This window comes from Mandrillus leucophaeus, unplaced genomic scaffold, assembly GCF_000951045.1.
Source record: "Mandrillus leucophaeus isolate KB7577 unplaced genomic scaffold, Mleu.le_1.0 Scaffold380, whole genome shotgun sequence".
NCBI classification, from domain to species: Eukaryota; Metazoa; Chordata; class Mammalia; order Primates; family Cercopithecidae; genus Mandrillus; species Mandrillus leucophaeus.
In genome coordinates this window covers 1,632,024-1,648,166 of record NW_012104032.1, presented here as the reverse complement: position 1 = coordinate 1,648,166, position 16,143 = coordinate 1,632,024, and the positions used below count along the sequence as shown (strand labels likewise).

Below are 16,143 nucleotides of genomic sequence, written 5' to 3'. Positions count from 1 at the left end.
ACTGTCCCACAGAAAACAACAATAACATCAGAAGATAATTTTTTAAAAAAGCAACTCCCTGAAGTCACTAGAGAGTAAATAGAAGACAGACTCTGATGGGAAGTACATTCTTGGAATGGAGAGAAGATGAGCAATACTAAGAAAGTTCCTTTCTTTATAACTTTTAGCCTGGGGCTAAGTGGAGTTATCATAGCACCCATGAATTGAAAGGAGCGTGAGCAGAAAAGCCACATTTTTTTCTGGATGAGAAAACAGAAAGTTGAAGTTAGTGAAACTGACCACTAAGATGAATGTAAGAATCCTAGAAGTGAAAGATCCAAAGAGGGGAATTCCCAAATTACGTGCCTAATTTACCCCTGAGCCCTGCATGTAAGAATAGATTCAAAGCAGCTCAGCTAAAGACCAAAGATCTAAATCGAGACCAGAACTGTCACCAGAAAAATAGAGTTTATGGGTCAAATCTAATCCAAACATTTGCCAGCAAAAATAAATGATACTGCACATCAGGAAAAAAATAATAGATGCCAGAATATCCACAACTTAAAATTAATAATGCTCAGAATACATATACAAAATGAGTCAATATAAGAGAACCAAAGATTGATTACTGGATGTGAAAAAAACAGAAGAACAAAGAGATGGAACACATATTCAAGAGAAAAGCATCTCAGCTGATTCCAGCTCTGAAGTGAACCAAATGTTGAAACAAACATACAAGAATTGCAAAGCAACTATTATAAGTATCCTAAATACAGTTTTTCAAAATGCTCACAATGAATGAAAAGACAGAAAATATCAGCAAAGAATTTTCTAAATAAAAATTCCATTCCTGTTTATCATAGAAAAATGAAGACATGCCCACACAAAGATTTCAACATGAATAGTCACAAAACGTATAATTATAATAAACAAAAACTGGAAACAACTCAAGTGTCCATCAGCAGGTGAACAAAAATATTGTGGTATATTTGTACAGTGGAATATTGTTAAGCAATAGAATGGAAAGAACTACTGATATACACAACAACAAAGATGAATCTTAAAAGCATTATGCTAGGCAAAGGGAGCCAGACATGAAGAGTACATATAAACCATATGATTCCATTTATATAAAACTCTAAAAAATATATAATCTATCATGAGAGAAGATCAATGGTTGCCTTGGGTCATTGGCAGGGGTGTCCAGTGGAATGGGGCACAAGAGAACTTGGAGGGGGGCAATGGAAATGTTCTGTATTTTTATTATGGTAGTGGTCATATGTATGTAAAAGTTTGTTAACACTCAGTGAAAAGTTTGCTTGAAGTGCATCTGATTTATTGTATACAAGCTATAAGTAAATTGTTTTCTTAAGGAAAAGATATGATGGTAACATTGATATTCTCAAACTGAATAAGGTATAGTGTAGTACTCCTGAGATAGCAACGGTAGGGAGCCATTACCACCTGTAGACCTGAAGGGACGAAAGAGGGGAAGGTACTGCCTGACAAGAGCCATAGCCTTTGGTGGACACAGCCCTGATGTGGTAAGCAGGCAATAAGGGAGCCTGAGAAACAAATTCCCTGGCCTCACTCTCCTGCGCCCTCCAATCTCCTGTGAGTGCCTCCCCTTGACCAAACCCAACTGGAAGCCAGAGGTTAAGGGACTGTGGAAGCATCCCTACAGGTCAGCCTCCCAGGGCACAGAGAAGAAAAGACACAGATAGTGGATCTAGAAGGGCAGATGGAAAGTATCCAGCCCAATTTATAATTTCATGGGAAAGGAATGAAGGAAAGTAGGGAGGGGTAAAAAATCTTAGGGAATGAGGCAAGGAACTCTGCCAGGGATGAGGCTTCTAGGCCAAGGGGACTGCTCATATATCACTAGCCAAACAGAAATCAGCCTAGATTAGAAGTGGCCAAACATGTTTGTTTCCAAAAGAAAAGTTTCAAACACCTCGCCTTCCTTATTTCCTGAGCAAGTTTCCTTACATGGCCCCGGATCCTAATGACATACTAAGGCTCCCCGCTTCCATATTTCCCTAGGCCCCCCGTTTTCTACTGAGGACCATGGCCTCACTCTCTTAGCTGCAGACTCTCTTCACAGCTTAGAGGAGTAGCCAACCACCACTATGTTCTCCCCAGTGATGGAGCACATCTGGAGAGCCCAGGAAGGACATGCTTCCTGCATAGTCCTCTGACTCCCCAAACCTGAGGGAAGAGAGCAGAGCTGAGGGCGCAGCCTTTGAAGTGTTAATCTCTGACCTCAGGTCCTGCTGCCCCAGTGGGGTGCCCAACATTGACCCCAATCAACCCATACCTCACCAGGCTCCACGGGGGGCTCACACCCACCCTGTAGCCTCCAGCCCAGGACTGTGATGTCTTCAGACTTCAGAGAGGGGAACAGCTAGTAGACTGGAAGATCAGGGATCTATGTCTTCTTGATCCTGAACTTTCCCTCAAGTAGACACAGACCGCTAAAGTACCAAGCACCACCTACCGCTGCAATCCATGGACTTGGTTAAAGCTGGGTAGCAAATACGGCAATATTTTGTCCTGAGGAAAGATTTCAGGTCAATGTCAGGCAGATGGACTGTTGACAGGAGCAGGGAATGTTGGGGGGCGCTGGTAGCAGGGAGGAGATGGGGGCTGGGAAGAGCACCATGGAAGACTAAGTCCTCTGTGGGAGGGTGACCCTGTTTGGCTGAGAAGGGTGAGGAAGGACTCTGGTCTGCTCCCAGAAAGGACAGGGCCCTCCCATGCTTCTACAGGAAAGGGAGAGGTTGTAGGTCCCAAAGGCTGCAGGCCAGAGCCTCTGAGGGATGAGCCTGGGCCAGATGAGTGATGAGCCTGCAGGCCAGAGCCTCTGAGTGATAAGCCTCTGAGTGATGAGCCTGCAGGTCTCTGTCGGCCTCAGTTCAGCTGGAAGCTTGGCTGGGGAAGGGATCTGTGGGACCAGTGGGGCAGGGAGTGGGAGTAGGAGCCACAGTGACCCTCCCCACTTGCACAAAGTCAGTCTTGATTATTCCTGGCACCAGGCAGTTTACCCAGATGTCTTTTGGAGCCAGCTCCATTGCCAGAGACTTAGAGAGGCCCAGCAGGGCTGTTCTGCTGGTGTTGCAGGCTCCCAACTTCTGAAATGCAAAAGGAAGCAGACAGAGTGGATTGACAATGCAGGGATGGACAATTACCTGAACAACAAAAGCTGTGACTCTGGGTCACAGACTAAGAAGATATGCCTGACTCCAGCCCCAAACTAAAATGCCTTCCCTGACCCCTCACCACCCCATAATAATTTTCAGAATTGAAATTCTAAGATAGCAGGGGCTCCTCTAGGCTTAGGGAAATGTCAAGTTGCTACATGTGTGTCCAAGCTTGACACAGACAGCTGCACTGTGCTTTTGAACATTCAGGAAGGAAGCGGGAATTAAGAGACCCAGGGCCCAGTCCTTGAAGTAAGGCAAACTGACTATTCTTACGCTGGGCACATGGCTTAATGTCCTTGGGTATTAGGTCTATTATGACAAAGTGAGATTATACCTGGTCTGTAGCAGTCAGGGTGTTATGCTGGTGTTAACAGCATAACAAAAAAAAAACAAAAAACAACAAAAAAACAGCATTTTAAAAAATTTTTATTTTGGTCCTTTTAATAGAGATGGGGTCTTACTATGCTGCCCATACTGGTCTTGAATTCCTGAACTCAAGCGATTCACCTGCCCCAGCCTCCCAAAGTGCTGAGATTACAGGTGTGAGCCACCACACCTGGCCTGGTGTTCATACATCTTAACTCCATCTTATCTGGGATCAACAGCCAATTCTCCCACATACCCCTGCAGGGCCTCACAGGAAACCAGTTTCAGCTACCCCTCACCCTGCCACATACAGAGGAGCTGACACTCACTGGTATTGGCACATAACCCACCATAGATGAGACCAGAACCACAGAGCTTCCCCTGCGAGAAGAAAGGGAGATGAGAAGAGATGAAAGTTCAATAAAGAGACCAGGTGAGCCAGGAAATTGTATTTTTATGCTATGAGGAAACCAGTTCAGGATTCAGGGTGAAAGCATAAAAGTTTGGGAACAATTCGGAACACTAGAGGGAAGCTGGACATCTAAATTAGTGGATACCGAGGCCACTGCTGGGTTCAAAGCCACCCAATACACACAGCCAGAGTGGCATCCCTTGGGGCAGGGTCCCGAGGCTGAGGGGCAGCACTCCTGGAGTGCAGAGCCACTCATGTGTCACAGAGACCCCTGTGAGGTCTGGGCATCACTAACGAGTCCCAGCCTGGCCTGCCCCAGGGCAGCCACGGGACACAAGACAGCCAGGCTCTTCATGGGAAGGTGAGGAGAAGCAAATCCACAGGGCCTCTGACCAGAAGGAAAACTGATGACATGCCCACAGATGAGGGCAAGCATAACTGGAGCTGGCAGCTGTGGGTGACTTCACTCTGGCCCCTTCATCCCTGCAGCTGCCACTGCAGGGGCAAGGTCCATGCCACTCTCCGGGATGAAAGAAACAAGGGTCAGTGAAAGGTCCTTTGAGGACCTGGAAGGCAGGCCCTGCCCCTCCGCAGCAAGTGTCTCTTCATCTTCATCACAACTGCCACATCCCATGAGGAAGAAGGTAGGTGTGGAAATGGAGAACATTTCCCAAAGGACACACCTACCATCTCTCCCACCATCCTCTACTTCCTGAGTCCCTGCCCAAGTGCTTCCAGGGAGGTAGAAATAAACCAATGCACTTAGACCTCGGTGCCCACTAGCCCCTCTCATCCCTCATCCCCTGTTCTCCATGTGGGGCAGCAGCTGGCTCAGCAGCAGGGCTGAGGCCTTCACGTTCACACACAGGATCTGAAATGAGAAAGAATCCATGGGCAGGGGACAGGGAGGGAGGAGGTCTGTCCAGGGTCCATCTCACTGGTCACTTGGAGACCTGTGGCCAGAGCAAGAATAAAGCCCTGTGACTGTGCCAAGTGCTGGGACACTGTGTTCCTTACTATGTGTGAGGGAAAAGGGATCAGAGGTTCCAGTCCTGCCCAGGTCATAGGGGAGCCACCAATAATCTGTGATTTAGGGTAGCCTCTCACTGTCGGTCCCCACACAACCTCTCCCCAGTCAATACTGCCCTCTGGAGAGGAGGCTGGGGAAATACAGGTGAGGGAGGGAAATCAGGATAACTTAGTGAGTGCCATTAGGTAGGTGCAGTGAGAGAAGGGAATCCATACTGAGTATTTGGTCTATGTCAGGAAAGGTTTGGAACCAGGATTTTTTTTTAACCAGAAGAGCCTGAGTATGGCTGAAGGGAGAGGAGAGGAATTGAAAGTTGAGTCTGGAAGGCCATGGAATGTGAGACCTGCAGAGAGAAGGTGGGGTGGGCTCCACCAGGAGAAGGGGAGGGGTGGTCGGTGGGATGAAGGCTCCCTGAGGAGGGAATGGCTTACATAGATCACAGGACCCAGTCTCTGCCAACAGGGTCAGGAGGGGACCAGGACTGAGCCCTCGAAGGGGTCCCATCAGGACAGCAGGGGCAGGGGGTGTGCAGAGGCAGTGGGAGCCCCTGGAATGCTCTATTGACTGAGTGGGACGGTAGTCCGGGGCCGGGGTCCCTTCTCTCTGCTGTGTCTGTGAACAAGTGAGGTGTCTCTGTGACAGCCCAGAGGGGACCCATGGGACAGGCAGAATGAAGGGACTGGAACAGGTGCCAGTAAGTCGAGGCTGAGACAGCCTCAGAAACCTGAGCCAAGGGAGGGGTCTTTGCCACGGAGAGACCAGGAAATTTCTGGCATCTCAGCTCTTTGTAGCAGTGACCAGCACAAGGAGAGTCAGGGTAGAGGAGGCTGCTGGAGCCTGGTCTAGGCTGGGCATAGTCAGTGCCTGTTCAACTTACTGATGGGCAGCTTGTCCCAGGGAGCCCCAGCCCCCACCCATCACGGTCAGCATTGAGGTGGGGAGGGAGGGCATGTGGGTGCTGAGGTACTCTGTGTGCATACGCATGCGTGCAGAAATGGAGGACAGAGAGCCAAGCAGGAAGTGATCCTATCCCCGGTCCTCACCTTGTCCCAGACCGGCTCACTGGCTCCCAGTGTGCTCCCCACCAAGGGACTGACCTCTGCCACGCACACTAGTCACCGCCTCCACAGTGCTTCAGGCCTGTGGAGGAAATGACAGAGGATGTGGAGGAAGGAGCAAAGGAGAGGTGGTGACAACCCGGGGCAAAGTGACGAACCCCTGCCCGAGGCCATCCTGCAGCCTCCCTGGAGCACTGGCAGATCCTGGCCATCAGAGGTGAGTGAAATATTTGTTTCTCACCTCCTTGGAGGCATCAAATTCCTGCCCCTGTGTGATGCCTGGTTGACACCCAGGCCCCGACCAGTCCAGATCTTCACTCACCTCCTACATTTCTAATCAATTTTGTCTCACCTCTCCCTCCACTCTGGAATCTTCCTCCCACAGTCTCACATCAAGAGCCCATTCATTCTCTGCAACATGCAGCTGCCCACTGCACGCTCCTTCAGATTCTGCCTCACGACTCACCCCTTCCAGGGTGGTCACGCATGAAGAGCTCTTACCCCAGTGGGCTCCCCAGCACAGCACCTGGGGGTGCGCTAGAGCTGTGCTCTCAAACTTCAACAAGTACACAGATCACTGGCAGACTGTGTGCAAAGTTAGCCTCCATTCAAGCAGCCTCAGCTAGATCTGAACTTCCAGGTATCTAGCAAGCTCCCAGGCCAGGCCACCCTTTGTTTAGCCCTGCTCTAGACCAGCCCATGTGAGCTCCCTCCTGCCAGGATCATCTCTTCTCAGACACATCTGGTTGTCCATTTGCTTCATTCCCTGGGCAGGGCCCTGTCCTGGGCTGCACACGCTGTTCACCTAGATACCATTCCTAGAGACCCCAGCCATGTCAGGGCTGGATCTGGGTATCCCCGTCTTCTCTTCCTCCCACTGCCTGCCCCTTCACTGTGACCACCAGCCACTCCTGATCCTCAGCCTTCCCCAGGTAGCACACGGTGCCCACCACGCTGAGCGCGGCCACGGGGCAGCCCACATTCTGCTGCTTCTGGCCACTGATGACCATGTGGGCCCCATCCTGGGCAAGATGCCCAGCGATGGCAAAGCAGATCCTAGGGGCAGGCATGGAGTGATGGCTTCTGCCCTCCCCACTCTCCTCCTGGAAGCCTGATCTTGAGACACAAATTGAGTTCCCTGGTGTTGTCTGAGAGCAACCTCCAAATCCTTCTGAGCAAGGAAGAGGAACTGAGTGGCTAATACTTATCAGGCCTTCGCAAAAGCTACCCCATTTAATTCTCACAATTTAATGTATAATTATGTTTTATAGATAAGGAAATGTTCATATCAATTTTGTTAAAGGAGTTTTTAAAAAGTAATATTTCATCAAATCAGTTAACTTGCTGGGTACCCGGTCTATGTTGTAAAGAATATTTTTAATGGTCCAGTTTATTTTTTTTTTGTTCTAGCCAGAGGCCTCCAGTATAAATTACAGTTTCTCTAAGCTTAACAGCTTCCCTCTGCTCTGCAGTTGAAACACTTTCATTTTGAAGACCGCGTTCTCCCCTTTGCATTTCCTTCCTTTAAGGAGATCTGATGTACTCTTGATGGGGCTGCTCAACCCCGTGATAAAGAAAGAGCAGAAGGCACATTTCCTCTACGTTGTACAAACTATCTGGGTAGCTCGGAATTTTTTAATGTATTCATTTATTATGAAGGTCAGGCCTTGGGAGCACCCATAAAGATTTAAAACATCACAGAGATCTGGGAAGTCTAGAATGATTAAACAATTCTGAAATACGATGGTTTAAATCGGTGAAATTATAGACCATGAAGGGTCAAAAGGAAGATCGTGCCCCTGAAGCACTCAACACCAGAAACTCCTCCTCCTGCCAGTGATAATGACTCATAGCTTGTGGCTTATGATGGCAGTCAGAGGATGAGTGGAATTGGAGCAACATGGGAAGAAATGTGACAATGAGAAGAGGTTCACTTATGAAAACTCCCTGAGCTGGTCCTGAGACATTGCCCTGCTCGTTCCCCTGGTGCCAGTGGGCATCCTCCAGTCAATAAAACCTCTGAGTTTGAGGGACAAATAGGTCTCAGGTTTCTCCCTATTAGACCAGGATCCTAAAAGGCCATAGCTGCATGGAAGGTGGGGAGAGAGGGATGTCCTGGTGGTAATAAGATAAATATCTTGGGACTACTGAGGCAGTAGGTAGGGAGATAAGATTCAAGCACTGCTCTCATTGACTCAGAAAGCTGCTGGTTTTCCAACTACACCATTCTTAGAGCTCAGAAACCAGATATTTTAAGGAGAGATGCTGTGATTTTGAGTTAATTATAAACTCTAGAGCTGTATGATGAGGTGGGAGCATTGAGCAGAAATGTGTGGGATGGACATTGACTGCAGTGCCCACTCTGGAATGAAGACCCTGACATCTCCTAGTCATGAGCCAGCTAGGGACTCCTATTCACTCACCCTCTTGTGGACCCAGTGATCAGTGATCACAGCCACTTTATCAGTCAGGACATTGCTCTTATCTGCTCTTTTGCCAAGCATTTTTGCTGAGAGAGGGACTGAGGGGTAATGAAGACCCCTAAAGGCCCATGACACAGCCTTGAACATGGCAGTCACTGTCTGGTCTTCCTGCTTCTGGACCCAAAAAGCTGGGGGAGAACCTGGGAAGATATTCACATTGTGGAACTTATCTGCTCTTTTGCCAAACATTTTTGCTGAGAGAGGAACTGAGGGGCAATGAAGACCCCTAAAGGCCCATGACACAGCCTTGAACATGGCAGTCACTGTCTGGTTTTCCTCCTTCTGGACCCAGGGAAGAACCTGGGAAGATGTTCACATTATGGAACACATTAGGACCTGTGTCTCCATGCATCCTCCATGGAAGTGCCACTGAGGCCTCTGACGGATGTCCCACCATTCTCCAAACTTTCCAGGAAAGTACAGGACTATCCGTGTTCTTTCCACAGCCTGTTCCACCAGAAGGGCTTCCCCACTGTAGTGAACTGCAGCACCACAGCAGACATGGCCAGGCATGGTGCTGGGCCCCGGTAAGTGCATGAGTGATATTTGCCTGGCTCATCTCTACATCCCTCATCTGAGCATTGAACTTGTTCTCAACAGCTCCAGGTTCTGACCTTTCCTGAAGCCACTCCTCATCTCTCCATCTGTCCACCTAAAGCCACAGCAACAGCCCCCTTCTCAGATACTAAACTGGTAACATTTCTAACAGGCAAGTTGCTTCTCCTCATCACAAATGACTCCCTTCCAACTCTAGATAAAGTCCAGTCACTCCCTTCTGATTCCAATAAAGTCAGACCACTCTCTCCGTTTCCAAAAAATTTCACAGAGCCTCTCCCCTCACCTCCTCCTAGCCCCCAGGCCTTCCTGTTCAGGTCTACCTGCCCAAACAGCCCACAGCACCTTGTGTCACTGTAACTGCAAGAGCAGCACCTCATATCTGAAACAATTTTCAACACATACCTTTCATCTCAAACCCCCTTACTATCCAGTGGGGAGACCAAGGAACAATAATAACCCTAGGGTGGCTCCCCTAAGAGGTATACTGTGAAGCAAGTAGTTTTTCTGGAGATGACCCTGGGAAGCAATGTTAGGAGACTGGAGGGAGTGAGATGGAAGAGAAGACAGCCCAGGAAAGATGGAAGATGGGGAGAGAGGGATGTCCTGGTGGTAATAAGACAAGTATCTTAGGACTACCAAGCCAGTACCAATATTCAAGTACTCCCCCTCATTGACCCACAAAGCAGCTGGTTTTCCAGCTATATTATTCTTAGAGCTCAGAAATCAGATATTTTAGGGAGAGATGCTAAGATTTGGAGTTAATTATAAATTCCAGAGCTGTGTGATGAGGTGGGAGCATTGGACAGGGATGTGTGAGATGGGCATTGACTGCAGAGCTCACTCTGGAATGAGGACACTGACATCTCCTAGTCGTAAGCCAGCTAGGGACTCCCATTTGGGAATGGTGTGTGATCAATCAGGTTACCTCTGTGACTACTGAAATTCAATCTGCTGAGGAACTTTGAGCATCTGCTTCAAATTCCAAGGGAATTGGGGACTTAAGGTGGCCCACCCTCCCAGTTTTCCTGCACTCCAGGAAACCCCCCAGTCCCAGGCAAACCAGGACAGCTGGTCAACTCTTGTCAGTCATTGGTTGAGGGCTGCTCTTAAGCAGCGTTAAATTCCTTAGCACTGCCAGCTTGCCCCACCTGTACACAGAGCAGGTTCCAGGAACCAGAAAACCCAGCGAAAGTCACAGGTGCGAGCTGTTGGAAGTTGGGCTGATGAATACAGAAAGGTGAGTGCTGAGAGGACTCAGGCAGGATACCAACAGCATCTGCTGTAAAGTTCACATGTATTGATCTTTATGTTCTAAGCATAATGCTATGCAATCTTCATGATTTTTTTTTCATTTAATAGTCAGTTGGCCTTTTTGAAGTAGTCATTGTTATTATCCACATTTTATAGAACTGCAAACAGAAGCACAGAGAAATAAACTGTTCAATTTCTCACAGCCAGTAAAAAGCTGAGGTTCAACCCACATCTACTGAGTAGAAAATCTGCAATCTTAGTATCTAAATTATACTGGCTTCTCTGATTCCTCTCAGGAAGGTGCTACTTGTTCTGAGCCCACAGAACTTTTATATTTGTCTTGGATATCCTCAAACTTCACTTGGCTTTATAATAATCAGGATACTGTAGTATTGACAGAAGAACAGGCACACAGTAGATGGAACAGAACAGAACATCCCAAAATAGAGCCACACAAGTACAGCAAACTGATTTTTGACAAAGGTGCAAAAACAATTCGATGAGGAAGGATAATCTTTTAAACAAATGACACCGGAGCAATCGACCATCTATAGTAGAAGAAAATGAACCTCAAGCTAAACCTCATTCTTTATTTAAAAAAAAAAAAAAAGAGGCCAGATGCGATGACTTACTTACACCTGTAATCCCAGCATTCTGGGAGGCCAAGGCAGAAGGATGACTTGAGCCAGGAGTAGAGACCAGGCTGAACAACATAGCAAGATTCTCATCTCTACAAAATTAAAAAATTAGCCAGGTATGTTGGTGCACGCCTGTGGTCCCAGCTACTCAGGAAGCTGAGGTGGGAGGATCGTTTGTGACTGAGACGTCCAGCCTGGGTGACAGACCAAGACTCTGTCTAAAAAAAACCAAAAATCCCTCAAAATGGATCACAGATTTATACATAAAACTCTAAAACTTTTTACAGAAAACACAGGCTAAAATCTTCAGGACAAATAACTAGGTGAAGAGTTCTTAGAAATGACACCAAAATCATGATCCATAAAAGAAAAAATAAATCAGATTTCCTCAAAATAAAAACATTTGCTCTGTGAAAGATCCTGTTAAGAGAATGAAAGTCAAGCTATAGATTGGCATAAAAATATTTGCAAACCACATCTGACCAAAAAACCTCATATTAGAATATATGAAGAACTCTCAAACTCAACAATAAAAATGCAATTCAACTAAAAAGTGAGAAAAAATACTTGAGCATTCATCAAAGAGGATATATACATGGCAAATAAATACCTGAAAAGATGTTGAATACCATTATCCATTAGGGAAATGCAAATTTAAACCACAATGAAATACAACTATTCCTCTATTACAACAGCTAAAATCAGAAAAATACCAAATGTTGGTGAGGATGTAGGGAAACTGGATTTTCTCATACATTGCTGGTGGGAACACAACATGGTACAGCCACTTGGAGAAATAGCTTGGGAGTTTCCTTTAAAAAATAAACATACACTTACCATATGACCCAGCTGCTGTACTCCCAGGCTTTATCCCAGAATTGAAAATGTAAGCTCACACAAAATCATGTACATGAATGCTTATAGCAGCTTCACTTGTACATAGTAGCCAAAACTGGGAACAACTCAAATGTTCTTCAGTGGGTGAATGGTTAAGCAAACTGTAGTATATCCATCCCATGGACCACTACGAAACAATTGTGCTATATCCCAAACATACATTCAGTATTCGTCCCAGGTTCCTGGCACAGATTTCCGTGGAATTTCCTGAGTGGTAGGAGTGTCTTTTGCTATTCATAATGAGCCCTTTTCAGTCATACCTGAGTTTATACTAATGAGGTGACTTTGAGTGGGGCCTCTAAATAGCCTCAGGATGGAACTGGTCACCAGAGAGATCAAGTGATTAGAGGGCTGAAACTTTCAGTTCCACCCACTGACCTCCAGGAAGGGGAGAAGGGGTCTGGAGATTGAGCCCTATAAGAACTCATGAACAATGAGATGCAGAGGGCTTCCAGGTTGGTGAACATACTGAGGTGCTGGCAGGGTAGCACACCCAGAGAGATAGGTATGGAAGCTACACAAACACAGCATACCTTGTGCTGTGCATCTGTTCCATTTGGCTGTTTTTGAGTTTTATCCTTTGGAATAAACCAGTAGGTGTAAATAAAGAGATATCCTGAGTTCTTTGAACCATTCTAGCAAATTATCCAACCCAACGAATCCCTGATTTATAGCTAGTCAGTCAGACATATGGGTGGCCTGGGACTTGCAACTCACATCTGAAATGGGGGCGATCGCTGAGACGGAGCCATTGAACCTATGGAATCTGGTGCCACCGCCACCTAGTGTCAGAGTTGGATTGAACTGTGGGGCACCAGCTGGCGTCAGAAAATTGGAGTGTGAGAAAATACTCCAGAGCAATAAAGAACAAAATATTGATAAGTGTAACAATTTATGGATCTCAAGAGGGTTCTGCTGAGTAAATATGGTTGATTCCAAAAAGTTATGTACCATATGATCCCACTAATGTATTCTTGAGATGATAAAATTATAGAAATATAGAAAAGATTTGTGGTTGCCAGAGGTTAGGGATGGGTTAAGGGGAGGCAGATGAGTGTCACTACAAGAGGTAGCATGAAGGATCTTTGTGGTGATAGAACAGTTCAGTGTCTCAATTGTGGTGGTGGCCACACAAATCAACATGTGATAAAATGTCCAGAACCACACAGACACACACACACACACACATGAGTGCATATAAAACTGATGAGATACGAATAAAATTTGTGGATTGTAACAATGTCAATTTCCTGGTTTTGATATTGCACTATCATTATGGAAGATGTTAATACATTATTATAATACCATTGGAACTACTGGATAAAAAGTATGTGAGACCTCTCGGTACTATTTTTGCAACTTTCTCTGAACCTAAAATTATTTTAAAAGTTCCTTAAGAAATTCACTTGACTTTGACTTGTAGAACACAATTGGGCTAAGATCTGTAAAAGAACAAAATGCTAATTAATCAGGCTCAATTTCTGGGACCACTTAAAACAATTGTTTATTAAAGCAGACATCTACACTATAGTATTTACTCCTGCCTCTTAATAAGTGAGGCATATCCTTAATCATTAGTTTTTGTGATTTCACAAGTAGTGCTTGGGGACAGAGCTTAGAAACGTGTACAATTTGGCTCTTGAGACATGTAAGAACCAAAGGAAGTGCTCTTCTCCAGGTAATGATGGAAGACATCAAAGATCGTCATAAGGACAGAGTGATACCCCCAGGTTGGAGCCGTGGGGGTTGGGGAGATAGAGAGAGAGAGAGAGGAGAGAGAGAGAGAGAAAGGGCTTGTGAAGGAAACAGGATGGAGCTTTAGGTTAGAGTAGGCTGTGTTTTTGCAACAGGGCTGTGGACTGCTCCCGGCACAGAGTCCAGTGGGCCTGGGTGTGGAGTGGAACAGGGAAGTGGAAATAGACAGAGCAGAGAGCCAGGTAAGGTGGGGTGGAGTGGTAAGACCATGGCACTTTGGACTTTCTCTTCTGGATGAAAGAAAGTTTCTGGGGTTTTTTGTTTTGTTTTTGTTTTTAACAAACTGATAATTGTTATGTAAATAAATGATGATTATACTCAAGAAAGCATAAACTTCATTCTGGGCCCTAACAACTAAAAGAGCTAAACATTGTTTCTCTAGTACTCTTTTTTATTTTTCTTTTGGTCTTGATTTAATTCTTATTCCACTTCCTGAGTGGTCTATTCTAGTCTAATTTTTTAAAATTTTTTCTTTCCTTTTAAAAAAATTTCCTGAGTTCTGTCCTTCATATTCCAGTCTTTATGTCAGTATTAAGCCCATGGCACAATTAGGGAATCAATATAAAAAGTTAAAACCCTTCCTAGGGAACAAAATCATAGATCTCTGAAAATAGACAACTTCATGTCTGAACTTAACATCAAAACTTTAAACAAGGCTTTCAAAGCAAGTTCAACCTTGTTTGTCTCAAAGACTGTTATGGACTGAATTTTGTCCCCCCAAAATTCATAAGCTGAGGCCCTGGTACAGACTATGACTATGTTTGGAGATAGGGCCTTTACAGAGATGATTAAGTTAAAATAATATCGTTGGGGTGAGCCCTAATCCAATCTGACTGGTGATCTTATAAGAAGAGAGACTCTGGATACACATAAGAGAGCCAAGGATGTGTGCATGTAGAGAGAAGGCCATGAGAGGACAATGAGAAGACACCCATCGCAAGCCAAGGATAGAGGCTTCACAAAACTTGAACTTGATCTTGATCTTGAATTTTCAGGCTCCAGAACTAAGAGAAATAAATTTCTGTTTAAGCCACCCAGTCTGTGATATTTTCTTATGGGACCCTAGCAAACCAGTACAAGGAGAAACCTCACTACTATTCCTTAACACCTCCCATTATGACCTGTTAATTTCACTCAACCTTTCTTTCAACAGAAATGGAGCACTAAGAGTTTCTGACCTTCAGGAAAAGAAGTCCAGGACATAGTGAACAGAAGAGAAACCATGCACCTCAGATTTACAAATCTGAAAAGAGCAAAGGCCCCCCCTGATGATTCAAGAAAAATAGATTGTGCTTCTACAGTGTGGAATAATAGTATTAGAAAGTTAGCAAAGTTATATGGCAAGAGGAGGTAAAAACAAACAAACAAAAAGACCAAAAAACTGGCTATATTTAGAGTTCCCTACTCCATCCTTGATCTTCTGAGACTGACTATATAACAAATTATGGTCCAGAAAAGGTTGTCATCATTGCCATATTTCCCCCTCCCAAAGAAAATGATGCAATAAGGAGTAGTTGGCCTGCATTCACAGGCATCTATGTGATATGTGCTATAATATTTCACATTCCCCGTCCCAGTCTTTGCCTGTTGTACAGTTGATCTACCATCTTAGTTTTCAAAGACATATAATTTGATGGAACCATAATAACATTCAGGAATTTGTATGTTCCGAGAATATGTGTGTGTATTTTATACATGCCATATATATTATATATCAATATGCATGTATATATGATATAAATTGATTGTGTGTGTGTGTGTGTAATATGTTAGTAGGTATGGAATGAACCAATCTGTTTGCTGGAAATCTACAATAATCTTGACACCCACTTAAAATATTTCACATATAAAAATGGATTTGCGAACAAGAACCTTTATGGCCTTATTTGTAATAGGTAAAAAAAATGAATAAAACCTAAATGCTGAATATGGTGTATTACTTGATGGGATATATACAGCAAGTAGTTTGTAATAACATAGAAATGCTTCCATTAAAATGCTAACTGAAAAATCATGACACAAACTTTTACATACAGAATGACAACTTATATTTACACAAGTATCTACACAGAGAAAAGCTAGAAAGAAAAGAAGGTGTGCTGGGATCAAAGTGAAAGAGTAAATATGTACTCCAGCCTTCTATGGCAAATACTACTAGATGAAGAAGACATTTTTAAAAAGAAAGAAAACCGACCAGGCGCGGTGGCTCACGCCTGTAATCCCAGCACTTTGGGTGGCCGAGGTGGGCGGATCACGAGGTCAGGAGATTGAGACCATCCTGGCTAACACGGTGAAACCCAGTCTCTACTGAAAATACAAAAAAAAAAAAAAACTAGCCGGGCGCAGTGGCGGGCGCCTGTAGTCCGAGCTACTCGGGAGGCTCAGGCGGGAGAATGGCATGAACCCGGGAGGCGGAGCTTGCAGTGAGCCGAGATCGCACCACTGCACTCCTGCCTGGGCGACAGAGGGAGACTCCATCTCAAAAAAAGAAAGAAAGAAAGAAAGAAAGAAAG

The 16,143-nt window shown here is 45.2% G+C and overlaps 1 pseudogene; it reads right to left on the bottom strand.

The window, feature by feature from the left end:
• Positions 1-2,077: 2,077 nt before the first annotated feature.
• Positions 2,078-16,143, bottom strand: part of LOC105547212 — a 45,973-nt pseudogene continuing 31,907 nt past the window's right edge.